We start from the raw sequence: 6,987 nt of genomic DNA, 5'->3' as shown, positions 1-6,987 counted from the left end.
TAGGCGATTTTTATGAAAGTCTTCAAAACGTGGAAGTTATGAAGACAACCGATAGAAATAAACCTATTACCATGCAGCGGAAGGTAGACTACACTAAGCAAGCCATAGTCAAGTATTCAATGGAGTGAAAGCACAATGACTAATAGCAGCAATGTAGTAAGGATCAGGTAGGAAGATATTATGAAGCCAAACAGAACACGCAGTCACTCAGTGAAGACAAAAGATAGTGCAATCATACAATGACTTCACAAGGACCAACAGTAAGTAAGGGAAGGGAAGGATGAAACCAGTGACTCGTTGAAGACAATGATTTGTTGGACCAGTTCCAGTTGCTGTGACAACTGTACGTCTGGTTAGGGCGGCTAGGTATTTAAACCTGAGGACACACAGTCCCGGACACCCAGTCCTGAACACGCAGCTCAGGACACCCAGTCCTCACCGTATTCCCCTTGAGCTAAGGTCACACAGACCTCGCCCAATCACTCAGGTAAGTCTTCAAGGTAGACTCCCAAACCTTCACAGACTTCGTTCACCGGCAATCCACAATGTCTCTTGGATGCTCAGAACGCGACGCCTAACCGGCTGGAGGATTCACAGTCCTCAAGTGTAATAAGTCTTCAGATCACACAGACAAGAAGACTTAAGTGATGCCTAACACTCTTAGGCTCTGGGTGGTTAGGGCTTTATCCTCGCAAGGAATTCTCTCTCAAAGGCTTCGAGGTGGGTTGCTCTCAAACGACAAAAGCCGTACACTAACTCTAAGCAGCCAACCGTTTATGGTTGTAGGGGGTGGGCTATTTATAGCCACTAGGCAACCCGACCTGATTTGTCCGAAATGACCCTGGGTCACTAAGGAACTGACACGTGTTCCAACGGTCAGATTTCAAACTCACGCGACAGGCTTTACTTGGGCTACAAGCAAAGCTGACTTGTCCGACTCTGGACAAGTTTCGCTCTCATAGTCTTCACTCGAAGACATAGGTTTTGGTTAAGCATCACTTCAGTCATTCTGACTGGTTCACTTGGACCCCACTTAACAGTACGGTGGTTCCTATGACTCAACAAAGAAGAAACAGAACTACAAAAGATCTAAGTCTTCGAGCTCCATAGGCTTCATGCGATGTCTTCTCTTGTCATAGTCTTCAATGTGAGTATCTTCACATACCACCTTTGACATCAATGTCTTCATACATTTTTAGGGGTCATCTCTGGTAGGAAAACCGAAACAATGAGGGACTTCTACCTGTGTTATCCTACAATTCTCACAAACACATTAGTCCCTCAACTAGGTTTGTCGTCAATACTCCAAAACCAACTAGGGGTGGCACTAGATGCACTTACAATCTCCCCCTTTTTGGTGATTGATGACAAACTAGTTGAAATTTTCAACGGGGAATATAATATGTGAGATTGTAAAGGATAAGGAATTGTCTTCATAAGTTGCAAGGGCTCCCCCTGAAGATGTGCATATAAGTAATTTGCTTTTGGAATGCAAATGCACATGGCAGGTTGTACTTGTGGAGATCCTCTTCAACTTATGATGACAATTCATTATGCATGTGAAGATATGTGAAGATAATGACATGCATAATGAAAAATGGACGTCTGCAAAATGATCTAGGTGCAGAATTTATCATTGCACATGCGGAATTTATCATCGCATCACAAAGTGGCAAATAAGTAGCAGACGACCATTGAGTTTAAGTGTTACAACTCAAAGAACCAAATGTATCAAAACGAGAGTTGTAAACACGAAGCAAAATATAAAATACCCGCCCATATGGACCCGCTTGAAGACTATCGAACTCATATGCTTCTCCCCCTTTTGTCAGTAAGGACCAAAAAGGTTTGAAGACATAAAGCATCTACTCGTTCCCATGAAGAGTAGGTGAAGCAGCAGGGTCGTCGGTGGTGTTCGGCGGTGCAGAAGAACTTGGAGCAGTGTCGAAGCGTGCTGAAGGAGGTGGCGGTGAAGTGGCATCGTCTTCATCCTCGATCACTCTGGCATTCACAGTTGCAGCAGAGGAAGAGAACTCAGAGTCTTCAAGAGATGGAGTTCGTCGCAGCACTGCCCTTCGAGGAGGTGTGGAGTCAAACTTGAAGCGTTCAGAGAAACCATCCTCTTGAAGATCATCTTCAGAACACATCAGCGTCAGCCCTTTCCATGTGCGTCGAGAGGTTTCATGGGTAACAAAGGCATTCTTGGTGGCAAGATTGCGAATGCGATTAACATCCACCAAGAGACTTTGCATTTGACGCTTCAGCCAGTCATGATGCCTATCCTGTTTCTGATGAAGAGCCACAAGAAGCTCTTGGTCATTGAGAATACGAGTGCGCTTCTTGGGTCGTTGGGCAATTGTGCTATCAGTGGCTTCAGTGAGAGCAGGATGCGGTGCACGTGTAGTGCCAGCCAAAGGATACACACGAGTGACTGCTTCAACTCCTTTAATGTTCTGAGAAAAACTTTGATGCTCCGCATTCTGAAGACTTAGAGGTTCCTTGGTAGGCTCAGGATAGATGGCTTCAATAGACATATCCACATCAGGCAGAAATATCCGATGATTGCGAGCAGATGGCTGATATGAGATAGCGGAGTGAAGTTTGATCAGCCGCATTACCCATGGGGCGTAGAACTTCAAGCCAAAAAGATCAGAGCCTGATGCAGCAAGTTGGCGAATGAAGAAGTCCTGTGCATTGAAGCATTTGCCATGAAGAATATAGAAGACCAAAGTCTTCATTGCACCTTCCAGCTTGGCATGTGGAGAGTGTCCTTTGATGGGCCAGAGAGTTCGCCTTATGATGTGATAAATAGTCCTTCGCAGATACTCAAGGTCTTCAACAAAGAACTCTTTGGGATATGCAGCATCTTGGGGCAATGGCTTCATCATACTGAGCATCTGACTCATGCTAGGTCCAGACTTCTGAAAGATGCTCTCCACAGCTTCACTGTGAAGTTGACAGACAGATTCATAGATATCGCCGGGAGTGGGTAGACCAGTGAGCTCAATGATGTCAAAGGCTTTGGCTTCGTGATGAACGTTTCCTATCATCCACTCCAGGACCCAAGTCTTCGGATCTCTGTTGTACCTGTGGATGTGAAGTGTGGCATAGAATTGGAGCAGCAACTCTTCATTGCAATGCTCTTGATCGGTGACGAACGGCAGCAATCCAACCTCTTTGAAGCAATCCAGAGCTTCTTCCAGACAGGGCAGACCAGCTATTGCTTCAATGTCAAGACGCTTGTGTGGGAAGATGCGACCTTGATTGTATAGAATGCAGGAGTAATAGCTTCGCTGCGGATAGCTCCAGAACCGATCAGATGATATTCTTTCCCTTGAGTAGGGGTTCCTGGAGCTATTAAAGAATGTGTTGTCTGCTCTGAAGCCAGTGACATTGAAGGATCCAGGTGCTGATGCAGGACCTGGAAACCTGGGCAATCTTGGGATTGGCTTCTGTACCTGAGGCCTGTGCTCAACATGATAGTCGAACTGAGGACCGGCAGCAGGCGCAGGAACAGAAGCAGTGGGATCAGTGGCTTCGCTGACTTCTGGTGCTTGGGTTGGTGAAGGCTCCACATTAGCTTCAGCCATGACAGCGTCAGTGGCTTCATTGGTGTTGGTGGTGGCAGCCTCAAGATTTTCAACCTCCACTTGATGAGCTGGAGGGTCGGTCACAGTCACGTTCTCCTCGAGAACAGCTTCTTGTTGGGACGGGGGTGTAGCAGCTTTTGGGGCTTCTTCTTCATCGGCTGATGCAGCCGGAATGTCTTCAGCAGCTTGAGCTTCAGACTCAGAGACTGGAGGCCTTGGTCCTTTGCGAAGCCTGCGCAATGCTGGCGACGCCTGTGGAGTTGGAGTTGGCTGGGCCTCAAAGTCTTCTTCCTCTTGTGGGCGATCAGCACATGAAGCATCCTGAGCAATTGGCGTCAGAGGACGACCAATGCTGATGAGTTCGCTGTGCGTTAGCACAGGCGAAGATACCTGTTGGTGCTCGAGCTGAGGAAGGACGACATCATCTTCAACATGGTCATGGTGACCAATGTCTTTAGCAGCGATGGGATCAACTGCTGGAAAGTCTTCAGCTTCATGAGCCTCTGTGAAAGCAGGCTCATGGACAGTCAGTTGACGTTCTTGCGGTTCAGCATCAGGGTGAACCATGGAGATGGGTTCAACAATCAAGGGCTCTGTGGGAGCAGCCCGTTCCTTCTTGGTCTTCCGCTTCTTCTTGGAGGGGGCAGTAGCAGAGGCTTCAGGATGTTTCCTCTTCCTGGCTTCAGCCTCAGCAGTCCTCGTCTTCTTCAGCTCTGAAGCGGTTGACCGGGCCTTTGGCTTTGAGCCAGTCATGCTAGTTGGGAAGACAATGGGATTTGCTTCCTGCCTTGGTGCGTTGGGTTTGGCCACAGTGGGCTTCTTCTTCTGCTTAGCAGCCATTCTGGGATCAATGCCCAGACGCCCAAGGGCCTTGCGCTTCTCAGTCTTGTTGTAGCCTTGCACACACTTGTCAGCCAGGCTCTTCATGCGCTCCCTAGAACCCTGAGCTTCTGCACGTTTCTTGAGAAAGGCTTCTTTAAACTCGTGCAGCATGATCTTGAAGTTCTTGACCTCTTGCACACTGAGCTTGGCCATATGCTTCTTGAACTGAGCCTTTTCATAGTCAATCTTTTGCTTCAGTTCGATGATTCGCTGAGCGAGAGCTAGCTCTGAAGCGATAGCGCCATGGAAGGCGACACTGAGGCCAATGGGTAGTTGCAAATCTTCAAAGCTGATGTTGGGCGTGTCAAACCACTCATCAATGAAGTTGTGGATGATTGTCACGTCAAAGAGAGGCAGATCATTGAAGATTTCTGCTTCTTCTTTGCTCTTGATGAGTTGCTCAAGAGCGTCATCTGCAAGATCTTCATCACTGGATAGATCAATGGCATCGTTGCACAGAATGGCAGCAGCTGTCAGCTCTTGGCCGGTGTGTGGCAGAGGCATCTTGACCTTCTGGGGCTTGGAGATGCGTGACAAATCTTCAGACTGCACACTGTCTTCAGGAGGTGCAGTTGCCAATGGCTTCGCTCGTGAGATTTTTGGTGCAGAGGCAGGCTTGGAAGCTTTTGCCTGCTTCAGTTTCTTTGGCTTCGGTGCTGCAGGCGCTTCATCTGATTCAGCGTCATCTGCAGGCTCATTCACGGCAGTCCCTTGAACCACTATATGGGTGATGAGACCTTCAAGGTTGTAGAAGGGCCCAAGAAGATTGGGTTCAGCTTCGCGAGTTCCATCGGCACGGGGAGCAGAGGGACCAGGGTTGAAGTCTAATCCCAAAGACTTCTTATTCTGCTTCGCTGAGTTTTGGGCAAACTGGAAGTTGCGCTTAAACAGATTGTCGTCACGACACCATAGCAGTGACGATGGGTCAGCATCCGCAGGCTGTGGTCCACGGACCATGCAGGGATAGAAGCCTTGTTCAATGGCTTCATCTCTGGTCCTGGGTTGAAGATTTTTGTAGAGGATGTCTCCCCATGGTCGCTTGATGGCATTCTTTTCAGCATATTCCTTTGTCACAAATCTGTACTTGAACCAATGTTCTGCCCAATAGCGTCGAATCCATTGGATTCGTGTCTTGCGCTGATTGTAATCCTCTTCAGGATCTGTCTTGTACAGCTCTGAGAGGTCATCGGGCAGATCTCTTGATGTTTCTCCTCGACGCTTTCTGCCACCCTTCCTTGCTGATTTCTCTGAAGCCATGAACTTTAAACTGAAAGGCTTCAATACGTTCAAAGGCTTCAAAGGTTTTCGCTTGCTGGACAAACAGGAACTGACTTCGGGAGAATTTATGTGATGCTGTAAGTATTCTGCAAATGAATGCAGACTATGAGAACCAAGGGATTCTCCCACGGACATGTACCTGTGACAGCATTAAGGTGCGAGGGAAGGGGAAGAGGTCATATGCATTCTCAGAAGATTTTGAAGATAAATCAGTTTAGAAGACATTGACCTCATCGTGCGAAGACATTCACTCATAGATAAGGAGTTAGTTCCAGATTTGTACGAATCCATGGATCAGTACAAGTGAGGAATCTAACTACTTTGTGAAATACAAGTGAATATACTAGGCATATTATGAGATGCAGTATGTAAGAGATCCAACTTGTGTGAACAGAAACTGCTTGTGGTAGAAAGTGATGAAGCTATAGGATCAAGGGGGCTGTAAAAAGGAAGTTTTATTTACCACACGAAGAACTGCTAGACGGAGTGGAAGAGGAGGCCGAGCAGTTCGATCGTCCGTGCCCTAACTTGGCGACGGAGGACACCTACGGCGACGGCGGAGAAGACGATGTCTGTGGTCGGCGTGAAGACGGCGTCGGAGAGGTTGCGGCAGCGAAGCACTTCGTCGCCGGCGTCGTCGAGGGCTAGCGGTGGCGCTAGGGTTCGTGCGAGAGTGGAAGAAGAGATAATGACTGCAGTGAGGTGTGTATTTATAGGTACAGGGGCGGCACTGCGTTATTACACAGGTGCCCCTGGCGATTCACATCTGAGGAACACGTGGCCATCATGCAGCATATCGGGGGTTGTTCCACGTCCCACACACGCCTTGATTGCCGGGTGGTCATTCCCACTTCTCTAGGTTTCAGGTGAAGGAATGAGCATTGAAAACAGACTTAATGTTTGTCTCTGTATCTTCTGCTGACACGCAGAGAAGACATTCGACAGTTTCAATAGAATGCATATGACTTGGAGAGATAGAGTTTGAGATAGAAAGCATAGAGAGGTTAGGGTTCGATCACATTCACTTAGTTCAAAAGATTCAACAAGAAGACATAGCTATAAGTGAATGCTGTAGAGGACAGAACACTAGTATATATATATATATTCAACATAGTGAAGATAAACATGAAGACATGTTGAGATTTAAGCCAAACCAAATGTGAAGACATAGAAAATGTAACGCCATGAGTGAAACACTTCGAACAGAACCTTTGGTGGTGGCGTTACCCACCGTATA

This window comes from Triticum urartu, chromosome 2, assembly GCF_003073215.2.
Source record: "Triticum urartu cultivar G1812 chromosome 2, Tu2.1, whole genome shotgun sequence".
Taxonomy (NCBI): domain Eukaryota; kingdom Viridiplantae; phylum Streptophyta; class Magnoliopsida; order Poales; family Poaceae; genus Triticum; species Triticum urartu.
Note: the sequence above shows the minus strand (reverse complement) of the source record.